The sequence below is a fragment of the Coturnix japonica genome, chromosome 3, assembly GCF_001577835.2.
Source record: "Coturnix japonica isolate 7356 chromosome 3, Coturnix japonica 2.1, whole genome shotgun sequence".
Classification (NCBI taxonomy): Eukaryota; Metazoa; Chordata; class Aves; order Galliformes; family Phasianidae; genus Coturnix; species Coturnix japonica.
The window spans coordinates 50710027-50735661 of record NC_029518.1 but is presented as its reverse complement, the minus strand read 5'-3'; the positions used below and the strand labels follow the sequence as shown (position 1 = coordinate 50735661).

The window sequence follows — 25635 nt, the reverse complement described above, 5'->3', positions numbered from 1 at the left end:
TCCTTGAACTCAGTGACAGTATGATCAAGCTTTTCACAAATCTAATCAAAACTTTTGCAACCCGGGAACAGAGCTTCACATTACATCAGTGACTTCAGCAGTCTGCTCTCTTGCCCCCTTGTTACCTCAGTTTTCCCTCTGCTAATCACCAGCATTTCCAAGCCACAGAGTAGCTTAGATTTATGGTTGCTGTAGGAGTCCATGCAGTCACTCACTTTTACTTGAACACAGATGAACTCCAATTTCTTCTCCACTCTCTGAGTTTTCATACTTCAGGCCTTGCTCCTTGCTTTTATTGAGGGATCCATACCAAAGCATTCAAAGAAGAGTCCACCATTCTTCTTTTCACTGCAGATCTGAGATCATCCTTATCTCCCCTAACAACCTTACCTTGAACCAAGTATTTCCTGTCAGTTGATTTTACACTGATTCCGTTTTCACGACTGCTATGCTTTATCTGGCTAAGTACCAGTGCTAGGCTCCCTTCAAAGCCACTGTCACTTGGTTATATGGGATAAACTAAGCTAAAATGATCATCATTAGTGGTTTGTATTTTAAGATGAGAAATGTACATTTACAGAATGACAAGAGATCATCACTTTCCTTCGTTTTTACGTAAAGTTCAGGATATTATAAAGAAATATTAATATTTAAAAAAAGCTTACATAATTTATGTAGAATTAGCATATAAGTGATTCCTGCTATAATGGTGAAAAAAAAAACATAATATTTTTGTAAAAGTTGTAACTTGTCCTGTTCTCTTTTCTTTAAGCCAATTAAATATACATTGCCACAGGAACTTAAACTCCTCATCATTAACATGAACACCGTCTGGCTATATTTTGTACTTTTAGAAAGTACTCTGGGGAAATAAATGAGGAATAAATACCTTGATCAATGAATTTTCTGTGTTTTGCTTTTCTCATTTGCCAAAATGGGAAACAATTTCTTCTCTTTTAGAAGGCTGTCAAGTAAGTCTTAAAGCCAGTCTTCACTGTTCAGTCCGTAATCATGGCTGCCAGCTTACTTCTGGAGGTCCCAGTTTGGGGTGGCTGCACCTTCAAATAAGTTTTTCTTCAGAACTGGGGGAAGTCATGAGGCATGCCTTTCGCTGCTCACTGCTTCACACTCTACCACTTTTATGCTTTAACTATTTTGGACAGCAGAGTTACTGTCCATGCCAAAGTATGTTATCTTTTTGGTCACAGACCGAGATCTGTACTGGTGTTTCTATTAACAAGCATTTCAAGTCCAGTGCTCCAAATCTGCTGTCAGTGATGTCATTCTCTAAACCATTTCCTTTCCTATGGCTGTTCAGGACATATTCCACATTTTTTTTTTGTCCCTTCCCTTAAAGTCAATATTTAAAAAAATAAATGCTTTTGGGAAATTGGACCCTTGGGATTAGGTACAGAGCAATGGTCACTGGCTGCAAATCTGCAAGTGAGAACAAGAGCTGATCTTACCATGGATAAAAGTTGGGCCTTTTGTCTGATACCTGTAAAGCTGTAGGTCAGCCAACATCTGTCTGACTATAGCCAGAACTGAGCTAACAAACATGTAAATGCTACACTAGGCCACAGAGGCAACATTTTAATGTGTTTAAGAATAGGCAACCTTTTAATGTGTTTAAGAATGTTTACATAGTCTTGGATTCCTTTATGAATTCTGCATATCTTTCTGTCTCTTTAATATCTGATGACATTGACTTGGTCTACCTGAAGTAAGTAAAAGCAGATACCCTGACTAACAGGAATGCTGTAGGTATGAATGACATTGTCCTAAAGTTGATGAGGTACATAGTTGAGAAGAGACAGCATTTCTGGAGTGCAGTATGAGTCATGACAATTCACTTGACAAGTGAATTATAGATTGAATAACAGCAATAATTGCCTGCAGCCTGTTAAACTGTGAATAGAAACCCACAGCTAAACGTGTGGAGAACAGTAAGGTTAGGATGTTTAAAGTCAGCCTATATGACACACTGTAGTAAACACTGTATGATAAAAATCTTGCATTGTTACAGGAAAGAGCTAAATGAATAACCTTCTCCAGATGCTGAGTACACTACTTTTTCTTTCAGTTTGTACAATCAGAATTATTACTTTGTCAGTTAGGAAAGCTGCTAGAAAGTTCCTTTTTGCTAGTTTGCTCTTTGCCAACCACTCCCAGGAGGATCAGGTCCTGCAGTAACAGTATTACTCCAAAGATTAATGGAGAGAGCAAGTTATCTGTGCAATATATGATTGTCTGTGCTTTAATAAACTGTGCTATGTAAATCAAGTCACTCTGCTGAACATACAGAATGATCTCTACTTAAAAAGGAAAAAAAAAAAAATCAAAAAGAAAGGAGAAAAAAAAGAATAGAAGTTGGGTAAATAAATTTCATAGGCTCCTGTTATTCCCAGATTTGGACTGTTGTACAGAGGAATTCTGCATAAGACGTGGTACAGCTTGTTTCTGTGGAAAATCTCTGCTTTTCTAGCATATATTTTTTTTCTCTTGAAGTCAAGCCTTTTTGTGACATCCTAGTGAATGTTGCAGAAATCTACCTCTAACTGGATGAAGGAATGAGGATAAAAATATATATATTAAATTGAATTGTAGTTTATTACAAGGTATTCAGTGAAGTTTCTAAGTGGTGATCTTTAAACAACAACAACAACAACAACAACAAAATAATAGTTCAGGGCCTGGTTTGCCTAATTCTGTGACTAATGAGGCGGAGGGACCCACAGACCTCTGCCCTGAGATAAGGGAAGAGGCATAGGAAAAAGGTAGGGAAATCAGCCTAAAAACAACAAGCTAAGGGAGAAACTGTAAGTTCTTATGTCCAGTGTTAGGAAAGAAATTGTGTTTCCTTCAATGTATTTTCATGGAAAACATTTACAAAAGTATAATGCTATAGTACAGAATTCACCAGGAGAAGGGCTATTTTATTAGGAGTAATGATGGAAAGACTTGATTATAAAATAGTGTTATATGTTTCAAGATATTTTTACACTTCTGAATTGCATTTTAGGCAGTTAGAACAGGGAAAATTCCTGACTCAGTTTTTTTTTTATACACAATTGTTAAAACAACAGCTTTAGCCAGTGATTGCACACTGTTATCTGCCATCTGATATAGAAGGTATCGTAAACATTTTTTCTAAGGCAAAGCTGAGTAGTTTGCAATATACTCTTCTTGGAGGTTAACCTCCCACTGCTTCCTACAATCTCTCTCCTGACATGTGAGATTTGAGTACAAAAGAAATTTCATTTATTCTACATTCTGCAATTTGTTTCTCTTGAGCATTGGGAATGGTAAGGTTTTCATCAGTAGTTTCAACTGTAATATTATGCTGTCTCCATGAATGCATTAGTTTGAATTCTACAGGGCCATATTCATATTTTTCCATCTTCTGCTAAGATCTGTAATCAGCCACTCCAAATACACCGAAGTTTCCATTGTTTAAAGCCCATGAAAAATGAAAAATGTCTGAAGTCCATGAAAAATTTCTTTTGGTTAATGCCAGCCTTGGGAGTGTGGGAACATCAGTGTGAACAAATGAGAAGGTTAAGTCAGAGGAGACGCACACTACCTTGTCTGCAAAGATATTTGCTATGATAGGTAATATAAAATGGGGGAAAGTTTTTATGATAGATAAGAGTGTTAAAACAGATTGTTGCATCTGATGAATTTTAAGAAAATAGAATTTAGAGTGACAGAGAACCAAACCTTAGTTCTAATTCTGACTATTTTCCACTGCAGAAGTAGTTGTGGGTTTTTTCTTTACTGACAATATGCTTTTCTTGGAGAAATAAAGTATTTTCAAAAATATTTTTGTTGCTTTTTACTCTTTTCCAAATTCAGTTTTCTGTTAAAAAAATGACAGTAAACATTTGCTTGGAGTCTTGGTGTCACAATTGGGATGAACCGTGTGCTACTGAGGCTGAGTTCTTGGCCTTGGGTCATCAGTTCTTTCAACCAATGATTAGTGCTTTTCACTTTAATTGTTGTTGTGGCCTTACTACTATACTTTGTTAAAAAATACATAAGGAAGATTTTCCAGCAGTCTGTGTCATGTTGCTCTGAAGAGTTTTCCCCAGGAAATCCAGTCAGCCAGTAGCACCATGGATACAAGCTTTGACAAGTTCCTTAAAGTTATTGCAATATTTCCTTTCTTTTTAGAGTTAACACAGTATTTTTGCTTTTTCCATAGTGATGTATCCTGAATGTTCCTCAATCAATTTACTAGCGACTTGGCACTTGTTTTACAATCTAAACTAACTCAGTTTTTTTTCTAAGGAAAAATAAAATAAAATTCAGCCTTAGCTCCACAATGTCATTATCAAATCTCCTACTAATTTTATGTTATTAGATATCCCGAATATTTCTTATTTATTTCCTGCATAAGTCAATACACCAGGCATTTGTTTGTAGCTTTAAAATGAATTCAAATAAGTCTCACTCTGCTATATAGGTTGGCCCTTCCTTCTTCCTGTGTGGGGTTTGCCCTACTTTTTACGGGGATACAATAAGGAGACTTCTCTTCTGCAACAGATGTTTACAATACACTCAGTAAATAATGGATTTCCACTGTTTATTCAAAGTCAAAAAAACTTTGCAGACCTACCCACTTTGCATGGCTGGCGTCAGCGTCCCCACACAGAGAGTCTCCCAGCTTCCAGGAAGAAGCCTGAGGCATCATCCTCTCTTGTAAAATGTTTCTGCCTGAAGCGTTTTAAGAAAGCTCAGCAAAGAGAAACGTGCAGAGTAGAGCATTTCACAGGGCGAGGAAGACTGAATGGGGGGTGAAAACAGAGCCCTACAGGAAAATACTTCAATTTGTCTAGTTGATGCTAGATGATAAGGCACTTGCTGTCCAGTAAATGACCGCTCCCACACATAGAATTTATCTTGAGAAGTAGTAAACATTTATACGAAGTTAAAACTGTACCTTTTAAAGTTCTGCTCTAGGGATTCTGCTCTGTTTGCTTTGTACCAAAGTATCAAAGAGATTGTATACGTCAGAAAAAGTTTGCAGTATAAAAGATGCAAAGAGACAAGGGGTGGATTCTTTCATTTGAATTTATTTTCTTTCAAATTCTGGGACAAAAACTGCTGCACAGGAGTAGCTAGTTTGGTAATAGGGGCTCACCACTCTTTCTCAAGTTTTAATGCATTTTAAGTGCCTTCCATTTATCACCATACACAAATGTTTGCAGTATTTTTTCTTAATGGAACTGACAATCTGAGATATACTGGTCAGCAGAGAAAAAATTAGTTACTATTTCCATACCTGTTTTATAAAAATATTTGTATCTGAAGGCTGTTCTTCTAAGAACTACAAGGACATGGCTGTAGTAATACCAAGCATGGTTACCATTTAATTTCAAAAACTCTGGCTATAGGAGTGGAATTCATAGCCTTGTCTGTGGCAGTGCAGCAAGAAGGGAGATTACAGATGGAAAGATCAGACACACAACACTAGAGCCTGGGTGAGGAAATGTCATCACTGCTTCTTTTATGAAGTTCTAGTGGTTAAAGCATTTAATTTCGGAGGTAAAGGTCTGTGTGCAAGTCTTTTGAGGCAAAGGGGAGCAGGGTCAGCTTCTGTATCCTCAGAGATGATCCATGGCAAGAAAAGCCAGTGTCTCTCATTCAAGGCTAGGCACTGTTGGGGCGTGAGCCAGCTCAGAAGGCTGGATAGAGAGAGCAAGCTGGAGAAGCGTAAGTATCACATCAAGATATTTTGAAAGAGATCTCTACATTTACGGCTTTTATAATGATATTTTACTGCAAAATACACTAATACATTCTGTAAGTGTTTAAGCCCCACTAGTCACAGAACCGGGCCAAACCAGCCTGTCAGCCATTGACATAAGCAACTGTGAGCATGCTCCTCCCTTTCATACTTGGGTAAGTTTCCCTCTAATGTCTTCCACAACCTTAGTTTCAGTGTTTACTTCTTTTGGATATTGCTGGCATCACTGTGGTGATCTCACGCATTCTTCCAATAATATCCCACTTCTTAACACCATAAAGAAGTATTACCTCCTTGGAAAGAGAGGGCCGGTCATCCATGTTCTATCTTTTAAACAACTTGGCACGAGCAGTAATAGATACATTGTGAGAAGCCATACATTAAACACTTCATCAGTCTGGAATCCCACTGCTGAGGAAATGGAAGCCCACATATCTGAATTACTTCCTAATCTCTTTTTAACATTAACTTATACAAAATGCATCTTCCTTTCACAAGATTCAATTTGCACAGCAGTGCATGCAGTGCAAATGCCCTATAGTCTCTTGCCAAGATGACCCTCTTTAACCATGCCATTTTCTTCTCCTGCCATAGCCTTTCCCCCAGAAAAATCTTGCCTAAGCTTTTTTTTTCTGCAGCCAGCTCATTGTCTCAAGGAAAGGAAAGCAATCTCCGGAGTGACAGAGACCCATGCTATTCACTGTCATTGTGTTAGTAGATAGCATTTTAGGCACAGAACAGAAACTATTTCGAAATCAGTGCAGGTTAGTGCTGAATGCTGGCCTAGTATGCTTTCTTTTCTCGAAGAAAACTACTGAAGTCAGGTGAATTATACACTAATTAGAGCTCCTGAGTTGTTCCATCAACTTTATTGCCACAGGAGCTCCCACAGCTTTCCTTGAAATAACATTACCAACAGCTGGAAAAGGAGAAGCAGGAAAACTGCTCCTAGGTGAATCCAGGTCAGCACGATGAATAACTGAGCCATGAGACAGTGCTCACATGTCTCTTTGAAATAAGCAGCACACAGGTAGTTTGGGAGCCCTTTGTTGATGCATATTTGACAGCATGTTGTATCAGCTGTGAAGATCCCTTACGGAGCTTAACTGGGGGTCTTGCATAAGGCTGTTGAAAACCACTCCACACTCAGATGCAGTCCAAGAAAGCCACAGGTCAAGGAACAAGTAGACAAGGAGAAACTAAATCTGTCTGACTGTTAGAAGCAGCCACAGTTTTGGGCTGTCTTTTTCACAAACATGCCACTGCAAAAATATATTAAATTTAACTACATTTAAAGAATCAGATAAGAATAGGCTGTCTGTATTTTCTAAATTATCTTTGAAGAGCTCAGAAATTTTTTTGATTCCTCATTTAAATGTTTTTGCTTTTCATTATGAAGTCAGTGTATCTAAACGAATTGCTAAACTGAATTTCATAAATTTTACATGATTCTATCCTGCAACATTCACGTGTTACTGAAGGGAAACATTATTATCTTAGCAGAAACTGCAGAACTGCAGAAAAAAATCCTTTCCTCCTCAGTGTAACACTGAGAATTGCAGTGACATGGTAAGTTTCAGTCTGCTGACTTTTCATCACAGAATGAAAACAAATATCAAGTGACTGTAGATTCATATGAAACGAGAGTGCCATTCTGGACTGACTCTTTAGTTTGCAATCTCAGAGGCCAGTGAGAGCATGTCTCTGTCAGAGTGTAACCAGTGATGCCTCTGATTTCTAATAAGTCAACATGGTCAGCTAAGCAGCTGACAAGCAGAACAAGTAAACAGCTGTTTCCTGAAAAGAGAGAGAGGATTAGAGAAAATGGACATAAGCACAGTGTGTTGTCAGCAAGTGAGGTGAGGAAACTTGCTCTTGTTCCCAGAGTCATATCTGCCTGCAGAAGTGCTGACCTGACACATGCTGAGGCTCACTTACCACACTCATGTGGCTTGGGGACAACAGCTGGGTGGGTGCTCTTTGTAGCCACTCTGAACCCACAGTCCCTGATGACACAGGGGATACTTTTGGATATAAGTAACAGGTGGGCAGCTGGGGAGCAATGATTAGGGGTCATGACAGTGTTGCATTAGTTGAACTGCTGCAGATACCATCACCTGCCAGCAGTGGTGTCTTAGAGGTGCCACTGCCAGGTCACTGATAGGTCTGCTGAGAAGAGTCTGCACAGGAAGTCCTTGGAGAAATACCAGTGAAAAAAAGAAATGAGTGGTTAAAATAACAAGGCAGTGTCTTCCTAGGAGCTAAACCAGGGTATTTGAATGCACTGGGAGTTGCAACAGAACTAACTGTATGTGGAAAATGACCAAGCCAAGATATATCTCGGCAGGCTGCCTGGAGAATGATTTGGAGTATTGCTGCCACCAGCGGAAAATGCAAGATTGCTCTGGGGATGACCTGCAGGTCTAGGCAGGGAGCTGGATGCTCTCTGCTCTCTTGTGAAAGCTCACAGAATTCTTTCCGGCTCAGGTATTCTCAGAAATGTTCCATATTCCAGCTCACGTACTTTGACTCCTTCCTTAATCCTAAAACTAACAGCTCTTTATTATTGTCTGTCAAAAAAGAGTGGTTCACCTAAACACTCATTGATGTTATTTTCCTCAGTTTTCCAAAACATTTCATAGGTTTTTGAGATTTTGAAGGAAGAGGAAAAGAGACTTTTATCTCAGAGATACTGCCTTGTTTGCTTCATAGGCAAACTAGAATAGCTCCTGAGCAGAGACAGAGAACACACTTGTCCCATGTCTATCAAAATATCCTATCTTTCCTATCTGTTTCTCTTTCCCTTCAGCTTACATCTGTGGTGAAGGTTTAATCAAGTTATCTTAATTCAGTCACTCACAGGCTACAAGTACACTGCACCTCATAGAATCTCCTACCTAAAAAGAGCTGTAAAGAGTGGGAAAAAAAAAAAAAACCAAACCACTTCTATTAGTTTTTTTTTTCTTTTTTCTCTTTCCCTTTAAAAATAAAAAAATAAAAAAAAATAAAAATCTTTCCCTATTCTTCTCTCTTCCTTTTTCTCTCTTCCTTTTTTCTCTCCTCTCCTCTCCTCTCCTCTCCTCTCCTCTCTCCTCTGCCTCTCCTCTCCTCTCCTTCTCCTCTCCTGCTCCTCTGCCTCTCCTCTCCTCTCCTCTCCTCTCCTCTCCATTTTTCTCTACAAATGATTATTCTCTCCTTATTTTCTTAGTCATAAACCAAGAACTTTTGTCCTGGATGCTTAACATGACTATAATTACAAATTGTTGGACTCTTTCTTCTTGTGGCACAGAAAAACTTCCTCAAGAAGTCCTGCTGCTGTGGTAACAGAAGTTTCCTAGAAAAACCCAGACAGTGCTGAATCACACACACAGTCACAGAATGCTGAGGTTGGCAGAGTCCTCTGGGTCCCTCTGACTGGGTGTCCCAAGCAGGGACACCCAGAGCAGGGTGCCCAGGACAAAGTCTGGGCAGTTTTTAAAGTTCTTCAAGAAGGAGATTCCACAGCCTCTTTGGGTAATCTGTGCCAGTGCTCCATCATCTACATAGACAGGTGTATTTCCCCCCTCCCCTGCTCTTGAGTCACTAAGGAAACTACTTTCTTTTCACAGTAAATATTCACAGGGAAAATCTTTTCCTACCTAACACTGATAGCATTTCTTATCTTCAGGGCCAGATAGGAAGAAAGAATCTTACAGTTCATAAACAAGATCATAAAAACCAACTTGCTTTGATACTACTTCTACTGAGGCTGCAGAACATGAGTTACTGAAAATACCACATTGCAGTTTGTGTCCATGAGGCTCCGGAGAATGAGATAAGACCAACCACCTGGGATTTGCAAAATCTTGAAATTAACTGAGGATCCAGTGTTTGCCTGAGTGAAAGGACTGTGAGGGAAACCAAAAACAGTGGTGGGAGGAAGGAGGTTGAGAGATTATTGAAGGACTTCAGATATCGGTCTGTGGCCCAGTTTTCCTCTCTGGGTCGCAGTGGTGTCATGTGCACTATGGTGCAGGCCTGTGCTGCTCTGAATGTGGCCACAGTAGGGTGATGCTCAGAATATTCCAATGACAGCCTTGCACAGTGACTCCCTAAGGAGTTTTCCAAGATGAATATATCCCCCAAGGTCTGTGGAAGTCCTACCAGTGAGAAATTCAGACAGGCACAGGTTGTCAGAAACATTAGGTACATACAACTACAAATGATTCCCTGACATCTCTGCCCTACGCTTTTACCATATGCATGTTTCCTTCCTCTCATTTCTGTAGTCCTAACTCATTTCTCTGCATTCTATTTTTCAGGTGTTGTGCTACAAAGAACTTGGAAGCCATTGCAGAAAGTTGCATTGAAACAAGAAGCAAACCTCTCCTAGAGCAGGTGAAGAGCCCTGGCACTTCAGGCACTCTTAGTCCTTCCCAATTACTGTTTGTCACCTAAGTGAGATGACACCTGCTTATGTGGCACCTTTTCCAGACCATGGAATTTGCCTGGGCTGTATTTGTCTGGCTACGGTGTGTAGCTGGGTGCAGAAGACCTGGGTTTCCTGGGGCCTTGCAGAAAGGCTCTTGCTCAGTGCTGTTCCTGGCTGTGCTCCCTGGCTACATAAGCTGAAAAGATGGTCTCAGAAAAACCACGAATTCCTAGGTGCTGTCCCAGTTCAACCCCAGCAAATGACGTGGGTCAGAGCACGGGGAAATAGCACTGGACCCCCAACAGTGCTTGGGGATTTTCACTTGACTTGTAGGAATGCAAAGTAACGCTTGGAAAATCCAGACAGTGTGCCAGGTCAGGTCTCTTCTATCCCTTTAGTATTTATAACAGTAATGTGAACTGTAGGGTGGCTCATTTATATATGACTTTCAGAAGTCAGCTTGCAGCTCAATTCTGCCATAGAGTTTTATTAGACATTATTCTAAAGATCTTCCTACTCTATCTCAACATAAGGCAAACCATTATGAAACAGGTGGTTTCTGTGCAGAGAACCATAAAGCGCTGTGTTTTGAGCCAGTGCTGTAAAGCAATTGTGTATGTTTTATCTGTCATTACCTTAATAGGTAACATTTCATTTCTCATTTTTTTGGGACAGAAAAGGAGGAGAAGGAAGAGAGAAAATGAGCTGTCTGTCTCGGCAATTTGCCTCCCCTGACAAAGATAGAAGTGCCTGGCTACTTCTCAGCAAATGAAAAAAAGTCTAAAGGAATGAGGTAAATACTTTATCATTTTGGCCAGCTAGCATGTCCACTCACATCTTTCACTAAATAGAAATGGAAAAACAAGCTCAGGTCCAAGCTGAACAGTAAGCCCAGAGGCAATCTGGTTTATGCAGGCTGTTTGAAGTATGCATTTGAGGCTGCATTCAGCAATCCCTCTGCAAGGGGTGAGTGCCCAGTCCTGCCCTCACCCTGAAGCCATATCGAGAGACCGAAGGACAGATATTCTCCTTCACTTGCTATAATCATAGGTATATAAATACAGGATCACATGGAAAGGAAGCAACTCTGCAGATGGAGATTAAGTAATAAGTAAGGGGGAAAGAATACCCATCTAATATGCAGCCCGTGGAAGACAAATGGACTCCACCAGCTGCATACCTACTGGTGCTTGTTTGTGGAGTGCTGGCACAGCATTAGCTGACTCTGCATGTCCTGTCAAATACATGTTTTCCACACTGACAACTGACAGTCTGCAATCCTTGGGGTTTCTAAATAACCACTTACAGTTTCACTTACTCTTTAATGAACGTTCATCTTCCATGCCTGGGCATTTCTTTTGTTACTCACCCATAAACTCATTTCAGTGCTTCTTTCCATGCTCTATCTGTCTTGTACTGGAGAGGTGTCATGGTTAACAAACTACGGTGCGCCTACTGCAAGTCAGAATTATATTATTAGGTTATGGCAGGCAGTGATGATTTTCGTGTAGAAAGAGACAGAATATATCTCATATTACATATATATATCCAATTTTAAATCCATTGACAGCAATAAAAAAAACAACCTACATACATATTGAGAACATTTTTAGTTAAATTTAAGTCTGGCATTATGTATGTAGTAATAAAAGATACTAGATGTTTTGTTTGCTTACTGAATCCTTGCAAAGAGGCTAGGCACAGCATCTACTTGTAAGTACCGGAAGCGTTGCTTCCCACTACCTTTCATTCTCCCAAAGAGGATAAGGGGGAGCATGTAGTCAAGTCTTGCATCTCTTGATGATTCAGCCAACAGAAGTGAAGGACAGAGAGGAAATGCTATTAAATTTGGCTTAGATGCATGAAATGTGATCTAGACACGGAAGGTATGATGCAGGCATATCTAAGCTCATACCCTTTGCACCAGGTCCAGAACCAGACTTTTCCAGTCATACGTTTCACTACACAGAAAACAAGCTGAATATCTGTTTCAGGCAAGTGCTGGCACAGAGCATTCTCTAACTAGTGAGTCCTATAAGACTGGGGTGCATAATGTGTAGAAATTAGTGGGTTGGATCTCTTTAGTACACTGAATTTCAGAGTATGAGTAAGTCCTGAGTAGACTGAACTAACAAGTATTGTCTCAAGACTGCATTCAAGCTTCTAATGTTTGTCTAGACAACATTATTGGCTAATATCTAATCCAATGTTTTTGCAAAAGAGCACTATTTCAGAATGTCCTTTATTGTATTATTATTATTTTTAATAAGCAACACATTAAAAATATATATGTGTGTTTCTGGATCTTATCATTTCAGTATATATATGCTTGCAATTTTTTTGAAGTAAATTTGCATGTCTGCTACTTGACACTCATACTACTATGGCTTGGAGCAGAACTTGTCTCTAAATTAGTCTGGAGCTCTTTAGGGTATGGCTGTGTTGTAACTAGTTCTGCTGACTTTAGTGTTGGCCTTATGCTTCATTACTCCTAAAGGCTTCCTCAGAAGTTTTCAGCTCAGTTTTCACTTAAGGGAAAGCCAGGAGGTTTTGGGCACCCCAATGAAAAGTTCAAAGTATGTGAATTCTCACATGAAACATACACACACTACACAGACACACACACACACACACTACACCACCATCAACAAAAAAAATTCCCACAATTCTGTAATATCATGTGATTTTAGATCATATAACTTGGTGGGCTCTGTGGTTGAGGTTTCAGTTCTTGGTTTGGCACTGGTGTGCTCTGCGTTCCTCTTTGCCCAGCATTAACCGTATGTTCAGATGTAGTAATAAGCTAGAAAAAAAATCACAGCAGCAGTTACAAACACAGTAGCATAGCAAACCTTCTCCTTAACAGTGTTCTTCTATCCCAGCACACCTGAATGGCAGATGTTATTACAGGAAGCTTAGTAATGATCTGCAGTGGAGCAAGGTGGTGAAAGGCCAGTGCTGTGATGTACAGAGTGAGTAGGCTGGTAACAAATTGATTCCTAAAAGAGCGGCTGGTCTAAGGGCAGGGTTTATCTCAGAAAAACTGTCATCCTCCTCAGTCATAGACAAGACATGCCAGGCTAAATGGTAGAAAGAGCTGTTTGTCCATTGCTTCTCAAAGTGATCCTCTCTAGTGAAGTTTGTGATATGCTAACAGCTGCAGTGAAGTCCTGCCATGCTGTCATACCTCTTTTTCTGGATTAATGTAGCACAGCAGTTTTGAGTGTGCTTTAGCTAATGGTGTTCTTGATGACTAAATTTGTCACTTAAAAGAAAAGAGTGAACAATGTCTTTATAGATCTCCCTAGGATTTTATTATTCTACTGCAGAATGTCATTTTTGGCCATGGCCTGAGATTCTAGGATATGCTCATTAATGGTGATAATTTGCATTCAGTTCTTGTGGTGACATTTTTTCCTATAATGAGCCAAACCCAAATACTTTTGGAAAATTTGGATCTAAATCTGCACATTCCATTTTTTGCTCCTCTCTTGTTTGTTTTCTTTCTAACCACTGAAGAGTTTGGGGTTTTTTTGTTTGTTTTCTTGCTTTAAAATGCAGAAGCCATGTATAATCTTACTGTTCCCAGATGCTCCCTATAGGCTCCAAATGGCACAAACTTTTACAACAGCAAATGCTCCATAAACACAAATAGAAGGTAGATGTCTCACCCTCATTACTCCACATTACTGTTTGTGCCTGTAGATTCTATCACAAGTCTGTTTGTGCAGTAGATTCTATGCAGTTGAAATCTGAAGCAGTATGGTGGGTGAGTCAGGGCCAGTGGTTTGATTCATTTGCAAAGATGAAATCCTTAGGAATTATTGTGCACTTTCCCACTCTGTTTATGAAGGAAAAAATTTACATTCACCATTCAATATGATATTCCTGCACCAAACAAAAGGCTGTTGATTTCAACAGACACAACCTCTGAAATACCAAGCCACTAGACAAAAAGCAAGGGCTAAATACATTTAATGTCATTTCCTTCTTGAAAATATTTTTTCTTAGACACAAATGTCTTCTTTATATACACAAAATAAATTCCAGTACTTTACTAGTAATGGAGAATGTTGCAATTTTACCTGGGTCATTCAACAAAGATGCCTATAAAAAGAAAGTCAGGAAAGAGCTCCTGGTGCTGAATTTACCTTTTTTCAGCTTTATCATATGTGTCTAATGAAAGATTTCTAGCACATCTTTCCTTGTTCGACTGTCATTTGCCATCCGCTTTCACAATTTCTTTACTTTTCTGCCCTCATTTCTCCTCTTTCTCTGTCATATCTCTGTGATTTTAATTTTATTTTATTTTGCACTTTCAAATGAAGTATCTCCTCTTCCATCAAACCAAATGCAAATCCTATGTGACGGCTATGCTGCTGTCTCTTGGTCAGACCAATCTTCTCCTTGTTACCAGCCTTGGCTTCTCTCCAGCCTTCCACTCTTCGCCTCTTATATCTCTGATCCCCTTTACACCTGTATCACATTCATCACCTTCATGTCTATTGCTATCTTGAATTGTTTCTTGAGAGCCAGCTTCATTTCACCCATGATCTGGAATCTTTGAACTCATTGTGACTTGCTTCCTTCAGCTCCTGGCTGTGCTGAACTCCTGGACCCACCTGACAGTCTTTCTGCTGCTCGTTTCTTCTCTCACACTGCCCAGTCTTTAATAATCAGCTTATCCTCTTGCATTTCTACCATCTTCAATTTTTCCCCCTCCCCCTTCCATCTTATTTCTTATCTTTTCTTATTTATGACAAAGAAAATGAAGGAGGAAGAAAAAAGATAAATGTTGCATTGCAAATGTTCAGAAACATGGTTCCTTTTTATCTGGGAAAATATAACTGAGAGGAAAAACATATAGTGTTCCATACATATAAGGAATCACTTTGAAGGATGATTCTGTTTTATGATTAAGAATGATTTAACTCTTCCTGTAGGACTTGTGTGGCCTCCTGCAACCAAGAAAAAAAAAAAAAAAAAGCACAAGACAACAAAAACAAAACAGGAGGGAAGTGCAGAGCAGATTAGCTGAATAGCTTTAGGTGAAGCAGACAGGCCAAGGAGTAGTTGGGAGGGACAGTATTTGGTTGTCATATCATGCAGCTTTCTCTGATTTAATTCAGCATGAGGGCAAGTAACCTGCAATGTTGATATAACCTTAGCAGCATTCCAAGAATGTAAAAGGACTATTTTTTGATGCAATCAGTGCTTAAAATCTTTCATTTTCTATAGCCAAAATAACTCTGATGAACATCTGAATGAAACTTCAGCTGCCCCAGATTTAGATAATGGCTGTATGTGTACTACAGAGCCTCAGGCAGGCTTCCACAGTATTTGCAACCTGCAGGAGAGACAGAGGAACAGAAACTGTGTTTCTTCTGAGATATTTACATTTTTTTCTCTCTGCTTTGAACTGGAAAAGTATATAATGCTGACAAAATTTCTATATGTAGGCTTCCGCTAGCCTAAATTGCAACTGGCTCCCCTGCTTTCTTTCTGCAGTTTCTGATTTTAGAAAAATGCAGATCTAGAGGTGGAAATTAAATGATTTCATAGTCCTCCATTTCTTTTAGGAAAGACTGGAGGAATACTGGTCCTGCACAGTCTGGCACTGTAAAGTGCTGCAGTGGCTCTGCTCAGTTAATTGACTCAGGACTAGGCCAACCTCTGGTTCATAAATTCTGCAAACAAATGCTTTTAGCATTTTGAAGAGAAAATGTATAAATATTGCTCTAGAGGTTGTGTTCAATATAAGTATTTATAAATGAAAATTTTTGAGAGAGAGACAGAGAAACAAAGTATTAAATAAAACAAGAGTAGTATGTAATAGAAATGAGTACTATAAGAGCAATATTTAAAGAGAGATAAAAGCTTAATATTCAACACATAAAAAGTTATAGATGACAAAAGAAATGGAGCTGGACTTTTAATGACGACTTCTGAGACTACGTTCACATCAGTGAGGACAGAACAGATGAGACCTACAGAGACACTTTCAAATCAGTCCTCCAGGAGGGCATTTTAGGGTTTACCATATGTCCTCATGCTAGTGCTATTTAAGACCCTGCTGAAGGTCTGCAGAAACACCTCACAGCTGAAATTAAATTCAGCTCCAATAATTTACAATTTCAAAACTTAAGTCAGTTAGCCCAGAGTCCCTTTAGAGTCAGGCAGTGATGTTCTCTCTACAAACAATTCATGCCCTGTTAGAATGTGGGACTTTGTTCCATCTGGGGTTGTGATAAGGTGCTACTTTATCTTCTGTGACTACAGACTGTAAACCATTCCTTAGGTGGAAGAAACATCAACATGAACTGTTGACAGTCTTTGTGCTGCTCCTCTGCCCCATTTTGCAATTGTCATGAATTTTGACAAATATTTTGGTATTATCAAGGGGAATATATGCAGCAATTCATTTTGCCTATTAAGCCCCAGAGAAAGAACAGCTCCCAGCCAAGAACATTTTCAACTGATCTTACCCAATACTTTATTTTTTTTTTTCCTAGAAGTCTAACTAGTCAAACTACCAAGTAGTTTTGGAGAAGGCAATACCTCAGCATTCTGCATGCTTAAATCCATATGCTTGGCTCTCTTGCACCTTTTCTGTGGTAACAAATGACCGACCTTCTCAACCATCAACCAGTGATTTCCTGAAACTGTGTTAACTCTGTATGTCAGGCAAAACTGAGCTCCACAGTTCAGCTGCATTCAAGTTCACAACCAAATTTGAAGCCCCACACAATATGATGTTTTTCAATCTAGCTGCTATAAAAATTCTGGTTTATTATTGAATATAAATCTGGTTGAATGCTGATGTGATTGGAATTTTGATTCACTGTTCTCTCATGACCTGTCCCAAGTATAAAACACATGAAATACATGAACACATGCATGAAGGCATACAGAATCTGTGCTAACATCATCCTTAGGGCTGCAAACTCAAATGTTCCAGAAAAGCAAAGTTCAGTATTGCTGTTTTCTGTCTTTTGTTTCAGCTATCCTGGCAAAAACTTTTAGATTAAAGTTACAGATTATACTGGACCTAGCTTCACTCAGAGACTGAAACATGTGATGCTCTCTTGATGAGCAGATACATGACATTCAGTCTAGCAGCTTTTGTCCTGCCCAAGCCAAATCTCCTTCCAATGTCAATATTATTTATTAGCTCATGAGCTCTTCAAGTTATCACCAGGAGATCTGAGAGCTTCTACAGACACTGGTAAGCCTATTCTCATACTGGGAGAGAGAGCGCTGGGAAAGTCAGAAGGGTCCTGAAATTTCATGGTTGGATGCCCAGCTACAGATGTCTAGAACATGTATTCAAAGCACGTCCATGGGAAATGTTTAGTAAAGGTGACATAGTATCACTGAGCCTTCTGTACAAAGGGGCACTGTCATTTCAAGATTTAAAAGTATTTATTTACAATGCTCTCCAAAAATACTCACAGTTCATTAGAAGTCTAATTGAAGTTAGGGGTCTTCTGATTCACCGCATTTTTGAAAAGGCTCTTGGATAAAAATGAGCTAAGAAACCATGCACGAGCTTTACAAAACAAAGTAACAAGGAACTGATTTTAATTACGTATAGTACCATTGATTTTCGTATTTTTGCATCTAAAGCCACTAATTGCTCCATTATTACATTTCCAGGTCTTCGTGTTTTCACTCAAAGTTTTGAGTGCTTCTGAAAACTCAGACCAACCCTCACCCCCCACCCCCCCCCCCCAGCTTTAGTGGTGCTGGGGAGCACAGACATGTGGTGTGGTGCCATCTCAGCTGTGAATATTTAACACTGTTATAGTTCAAGACTTCAGCCAGCAATGCTACCTGTGAAGGCAGGGTGCCTTGGGACAGAAAGTCCTTGGCAGGAGCTAAGCCTTAATGAGCTTAAAATGTATTGAGGAGTTCAGCAAACACAAAGCCAGGTCACAGAATAGGTAGTAGAGAAATTTTCCTATGTGTAATGTTTATAAGACAATTGTTTACATTATCTGAATGGTTTTAATTACAGGACAGTTCAGACCAGTTTCTTAAGTTTTCCCAAGGGGTAATTAGTAAATTTGCATATTTTCCATTGCTCTACTGAAGCAAATCAGCTATTCTTATCAGAAGATTGACCTGGCAACCTCTGTTCTTAGCAGATTATAGTCTGAGTTTCATCATTACATCAGCTAGTATATTGGCAAATATTCTGTTCTGTAGTTCTAGAGCAAGTAAACTTTGGACTTTTCATTTAAAATGCAAGAAATTTTGAGACACAGGGTAAAAGGGGGCTGCATGTTACAGCTGCTACACACGGCAGCTGTGATACATTTCAATTTCTTACAAGTATGTTAATAGTGTGGTCTCCATCAGAATGGTAAAAGGACTGGTTTATCTTACTTGTAGTAAAAGCAGAAAAATCACATACACTTCATACTTCCACATGATAGACAGACTGTCACATGCTATGTGGACAGTGCTTTTAGTTATGCTCAGATTTGTTAAATTGAATAAAAGTAAATTAATTTCCACAATTCCCCCAAAGTAAACATGTTTCACAAATTAATACACCATTATATATTTCAGATAAATAATTTTCTAATATTATATCAGATGTGTTATTTTGGTTGGTCATAGGAGGCATGGAAGTATCCATACCTGAGATTATTAGCCATTTTGATTTAAAAATCAAAGTCATCAAATGAATAGAAACATACAAAATACAATAAGCTTGTAAGAAATTTGAATTGACTACTCTCGTAGATTCCACTAGGAATCTATAAAAAAAAAAAAAAAGCATTTATTTAATTTTTTTCAAATGAGTTTGTAAAGATTTAAAGTTTCACTTTACTCACATTTTCTGTTGATTTTAGTACTAATTTCAATTACCAGAGTAATGACAGCTTCCACTGAGAAAAGAGTAATGGGCATAAATCACAGTGAAATTAAATTGTGGTAGATACTGAAATAAATAAATCATCTTTGTTCTAAAGGACAAAGAATTGATATTTATCAAAGTAGAAAACTGGCATTATTCAAGTGCTATCTAGCCTGTTTCAATAGGTTATCCATGAGCCTGTGTCTACTTGTATATGAAGTGAAATACAAACTAGGCAAAGGAGAATATACTGGATTTTTAAAGCTACGTTTATTAATGATAAAGTTGAAATCTTTGAATACTTGGAATAAGCGAGCTGTATGCTTTTATATATAAGGAGAAAAACTGCTAATGAATTATAGGCATATTTTTGGATATTCTTGCCTATGAAGCAGGTCAGAATCTGCTATCATATAAAATATCATACATAGGAACATATGTATAGAGACACGTATATTTATATAAATCAAAGTAAACATAGGCAGAATAATTAGGAAAAATGAAATAAATAAATAGGGGTGAAAAATGATAAATACACTTTGTCTTGTTGTCTGTGCCGTTGCTTTTCCATGGAATTAAACAAATCATCATTTTTTTCCCTGCTCATTTTAAAGCCCCTTTTACTTAGAAGGCAGGATGTATTTTCATAATAGTCTCTTCAGTCTTAAAACTGGGATGAAATGTTGGATCTCAGACAGAAAAAAAATGTGACCAAATTCGCTTCTGCTGAAAACCTCTACTTGAGCTGATGGCTGCTGACACCTTGGAGCATTCCCAAGCAAGGGACAGAATATTGCACACTTTTATTGTGATAAGAGTACCTACTTCATAGGGGAAAGTAGCAGTGAACTACTGTCCTACAAATGTTCACATGTTCACCCTATCACGCATCTATAATATATTCACTCCTAATACGCAGTTTGCACAAGGGGATAGGATAGAGTGCTGGCCTGGAGCAAAAGTCATTTCTCCATACAGGTTCTACAGGATTCTACATACCAGGTTCAGCTGATCCTTCTGGAATTCCTTGCTGAGCCAAGTTTTGTCTCCTTCAGACCATCTGTGCACTGCAAAGATCCTGGCTTCTTGCCTGTCTGCTACATTGCTTCCCAAAGTACTCTAAACTATGCGGCAGTAAGTTCCAAATCAGTTCATATACATACCGGTAAACTCATCTGTACAAGTTATCCCTTGTTTTTCAAATTATTAACCATACTAAATTTATATCTAAGCAATAATACACAAGAAGCAGTTTGCAGATCTTTGGGGTTATAATTGGAATTAATGACCTTGAGAAGATGTTCTTTGGAGGGAGAGAGGCAATCCAGTAGTAGAACCTAATCTGAATCGTATTAACACAATACTACAGGTGAACAACCTTCAGCGTAACAACAACCTGACAACAACAGCTAGATATTTCCACTGATGCTTCAACTGTTAGTCTATTTCTTTAAATTTGCATTACATACCCAGTTTCCAAACAAGATAACAATTGTTTACTGTAGGTGTCCTTTTATGAATCATCAACAGTGAGCGAAAATGTACTCTTACTGCAATCCTTTAATAATTAATTAGTAATAGGGACATACATGTTTAAGTGTTTTGCATGTTGTGTCTTCTGTTCTTATTTAACAGAGACATTTTACAGCTTGTGAATGCTGTGCAAAGAATATTTTCTCCTCTTTAAGATAAAGGAATTAGGTGACTACTTTATTTCAATGTGCCTAGTGAAATATGATCTTTTACTGAAAATATCAAGAGTGCACAGAGCTTTCAAGTGTTTTAGTTTTCTAACACAGGCAGCAGAGTGACTGTGGTGGGGGAAGAGAGTCATTCTGTTGCATGCCACATCTCAGGTCAGTCATTGGCACTGGCATGGTCAGCAAACTCGACTCTCTTGTCCTTTTTTCCTACTTCTCTTTGTACTCTGCTGGTAAATTCATTATGTTTTAATTCTGTTCATACAGTAACAAGTTCAGTGGATGTCCAAGTTTGCAAAAACGCATTAGATACACTAAGAGCAATCAAAAGAGTTTAGATATGTTGTGATAGTTAATGGGAAAGTAAAAAAAAAAAAAAGTAATGGTTCACATTATACTGAGAAGATATTCATATTCTTTCCTGATCAGAAATCTTCTTCCAGCTCTGCCATGGATCAGATTTGTTCTAGTGGCAGTCAATCTGTGCATGATTGAGGATTTTTTTCCTCTGGATTTTTTTTCCTCTGTACTACATAGAACTCTACTCAAAACCCATTATTCCACAGAATGCTTGGTTGGTACTGCTTATGAGTATGGACATGATAATATTTAACAAAGAAAGATGAGCTGTAAATCTTTAGTGAAGGTGCTTGTCTGTTGGCTAAGAGAAATCTGCCGAATGTTGGGGGGGGGGGGGGGGGGAAAAGAGGTTGTGGATACGTTTCAACTGGTTAATCCATGCCAGCAAACACTTTGAAGTGTTGTGAAAGCTCAAAGATAAAGGGCACAGAGTATTTGTGAAAGCAGTTCCAGTGAAAGCAATTACACTTAACATAATTTAAATAATTATTCTTCTCATCTTAACAGTAACTGGATTAAAAATAGTATATCTTTTGCCCTTTATTTAAACCTTGTAAAAAATAGGATAATAAAACTATGCTTAATCCAACCAAGATCAATAAAGATTCTAATAGCTCCTCCTTGTCCCACTTCTTAAGTTCTTTTCACCTGTCCCAGCTCTACATCGGAAAAGTGAACAGAGTACAGTGTCCTGAAAAACCTTGTTTTGCTAAAGTTGGCATGAAAGTGCTGGGCAAGATTTCAAACTCAGGCATCAGCTGAGGATTATGTAAGGTTGATTCTCTTCATTGTTTCTGCTGATCTTTAAGCTGTTAACATAGAGTCAGTGTGACTTGATTCTTTTGAATGGAAAACAACACAGTTTTTTTCATGATGAAAATGGCTGTGTTGATTAGGTAAGCAGTTTTCCATAACAAAATTTTATATGTGTTCACACGTCCATGCAGGTATAGAGTGCAATGCACTTACTTTTCCTTTTTCTGTAGGCAAAAAAATACTCTCAACTCTTGCTTGCTTGCTGTGGAGATTTTATTATGTAGAATATAAACTTGAGGACTGTGTAGAGACTGCTTTTTTGGAAGAGACATCAAAATTTGTCTGTTTTCCTCCAGATTTTAGCTTTGCAAGTGTCTGACATTTTAATATACTTTTTTTTTCTTTTCTGTCTTCTCACAGACATACACTAGGAAATCTTATTTTCCTCCTAATAGCTGAACCAGATTGCCTTGAATTAACAAAATCTGGACAAGATGGGGGTAAGGAATTGTCACTACAGGGGAAATGGATCCATCACAGAATCATAGAATGGTTTGGATTGGAAGTGACCTGTAAAATCATCTTGTTCCAAGCCCCTGGCATGGACTGCCACCCACTAGACCAAACTGCCCAGGAGCCCATCCAGTCTGGCCTTGAGCAACTCTAGGGATGGGGCATCCATGGCTTCTCTGGGCAGCCTGTGCCAGCACTTCACCACCATCTGAGTAGAAAGTTCCCCTCTAATATCTAATGTAAATCTCTTCACTTTTAGTATAAAACCATTCCCCCATATCCCCCTTGTTCTATCTGCCTGTGTAAAATGTTGGTCTTCCTCCTTTTCTAAACTCCCTTCAAGCCCTGGAAGGCTACAATGAGGTCTCCCCAGAGGCATCTCCAAGCTAAACAAACCCAGCTCCCCCAGACTTTCCTCACAGGAGAAATGCTCCATCCCTCTAATCATCTTTGTGGTCCTCCTCTGGATCTGATCCAAATGCTCTGCATCCTTCTTGTGTTGGGGGCCTTGTTCCTGGGTGCAGTACTGTGGGAGGTGCCTCACAAGAGCAGAGAATAAGGGACAACCAGTTCTCTCTCCCAGCTGGCCAACCCTCCTTGACCCGTGTAACACCTTGCACATGGCCTTATTGAACCTCACTCCTGCTATTATATCAACTGCACAACTCAGCTTGGTGTCATCAGCAGAGCTGATGACTGTACACTTGAATCCATCATAGAAAACTGATAAAGATCTCAGTTCCTGTTCTTACTGGCATGTTTTCCATCACCATCAATTAGCATAATCCTTGGAGTGATATTGGCATACTGCTCTGGAAGAAGTGAAGAGCTTCGTTTGATACCTTCTACCAAAGAAGGTGAAGAATCTGCAACAGTAACAGATGGTGTGGACATTGTACAGAATGCTACATTGTGACAGTGGCAATGTAGCTCATAACGAGTGGATGCTTTTACAGCAGTCCTCTTCACTGCCTTATTAAATATGCATGACTGCCTTAGGCTGGTTTTCATTCATGATAATCACAGTGCTTCCTCTTTGTTTGTGGCCTATCTTCAACTGTCGTAATCTTAGGTCTTTTTCTTGTCTCCCAGTATTTACAAAATATGTACTTCTGCTTAGACAGCTTCAAATCAGGGAATGATCATAAGAAATGTCAGTGAGGTTTAGGAGAAGTGTTCTACGCAGCAGGCCTCTAAGCTTGTGTTTCTGTAGAAAGAAAGACCAAGTCCAAAAAATCCCAAGTGTTTCTGGCTCTTCACAGTAGATTTTGTTCTCATGATTGTTTTTTGTATTTCTTTGTTTTAATTAAATATCTGACTAACCTCATTTGCTGTTAAGTTGAAACAGTGCTATCAGTTGATTATGAAACATTTCTTTTGGGAGATACTTTACCCAGAAAAATTGGAAGTTTCAGAATGAGAAGTGGTAATTCATGGAAAATGTAGCTATGAATGTTTTGATTTATTTATTTTATGGTTTGGTAACTCAAACATTCAGCTTCAGCTGAAGGATTTGAATGCAAACTCCCTGTTTGCTTGAAACCATTTACTGATTTAGATCCAATTTCACAAATAGTTTCCACTCTCCCCGAGTGCACTTCTTGGCAAAGTCTTTCCATACAACTCTGTTGGCCTCATTCTTTTAACATCTTTGCTCTCAAATCCAGTAGACATGAGAGTAGTTGCAGGCAAGCAAGGAGCAGAGGGGTATAAAGATGTGGAGAAGGTAGGGATCTCAGACTAATTTCCTTTTAGATTCATTAATACAGGAAATTTTTTTGGAAGGATGCATCTTACATGCCCTCTAGTCACTCAGTGATTGATTTCTGTGAGGAATGAGGCAGGCCTTTCCTCCTGGGTTCTACCACACTGGCCTTCTGCCCAGAAGTGACTGGCACTGAGAAACCCTGCTGCACTTCCTTGCTGACACCACAAAGACTCCAGTTCTTCTCTATAGACTTTCTGCTGGAACTGAGGAAGCTCAGTGTTGCCAACACAATTCTGGATGCTTCTTGATGTCTCTCTTTGGTTCCACACAGCTGTTGTAGGAAGTGTTGGCCTTGCTAGAACTGGGGATGAACAGTGGAAAGTAGTGTTGCGCTCCAGCACCTCCTCAGTACTTTCCATCAGTTCTGTGCCCTTTCTTCAGTGCATGAGGCTGTGTGGAGCAACAACCATGTCAGAGCCAAGAGCTTCCTTGAATTATTTTACTTGCAAGGAAAAGGTGTTTGTGAGGGTAGAAAGAAATGCACTGAATGCCACATCTATCTTTATAGCAGAGTAAGTTTTAGTTCTTTAGTCACTGTTGAGTAGAAGATCAGACTTGAATATACAGTTCAACAGCCTCTTTAGGATCCTCCCAAACACAAAAAAGTCAGCTGAAGTACTTAAATCTCCTTCCAGTGACCATTGTCTGGCAAGCCACCCTTTTGTTCATTTCAAATTATGGTGCGGGATGGGGTAGAAAAGGGGAAGAAACAAACAAACAAAACAAACAAACAAACAAAACAGCAAAGTCTGGTTTTTAACCTAACAACTGAAACTTGGTGTTAGAAAATACTTGACAGCAATGATTGGACAAAGACCACAGTAGTGGTTCTTCTTGCATCTGGTTAACTGTTCAACGTAACTTTCTGGTGAATATTGTTGAAACTGGCCCTTTTCATGCTTGTGCAGCACCGACAGGTAATTAACTTACAATAAGAATACACAATTTGTGATAAATTTCTATCTGCTTAAAACGGAGCACTATTGCCTTTCTTCTAAATGAAGTGTGAGAGAGGCTTAGAGAAAGAAAGTGCAATGCACTCAACCAACAGGATTAGAAATCCAGATTCAGACTGGTTCAAACAACATATTTTTCACAGTGTTTGAGTTGGTAAGCTGTGTGAGACAGAAAAACATCCTAAATCATAACCAAGCAGCAGACCAAGAAAAATAGTAGGATTTCCAAAGGTGTATAGGACAAGAATGTTCAATAAACACTGATAAGGAGTGTTTGGGAACAAAGAGTAGAAATTGTTGAGAATTTTCTGTTAGAATGTGGTGATTCAGGGAAATGAAAACACTTCACATGAATGTAAATAGAAATTTGATTCTTTCTCTAAAAATATATAAACATGCATGCAAAGCACCTGATGGATTTCTGTAGACAGAAGGAATTAAAATGACACGTGCTGGTATATCAGTTTGGTAAGGCCTTTCTGATAACTTTGTGGGCCACTCCACGTAGGATGTAAAAGAAAATCTGAAATGTTTACTTCTTTTTTTTTTTTTTTTT

The 25635-nt window shown here is 38.8% G+C and overlaps 1 long non-coding RNA gene across 1 annotated transcript in view; it reads left to right on the top strand.

The window, feature by feature from the left end:
• The first annotated feature begins 10619 nt into the window (after nucleotides 1-10619).
• The window catches only part of LOC107311703, a 25355-nt gene continuing 10339 nt past the window's right edge, over nucleotides 10620-25635 (top strand). Inside the window, exons 1-2 of the long non-coding RNA XR_001554196.2 lie at nucleotides 10620-10712; nucleotides 10836-10953. This is a non-coding gene — a long non-coding RNA (uncharacterized LOC107311703). The remainder of the gene's footprint in view (nucleotides 10713-10835; nucleotides 10954-25635) is intronic.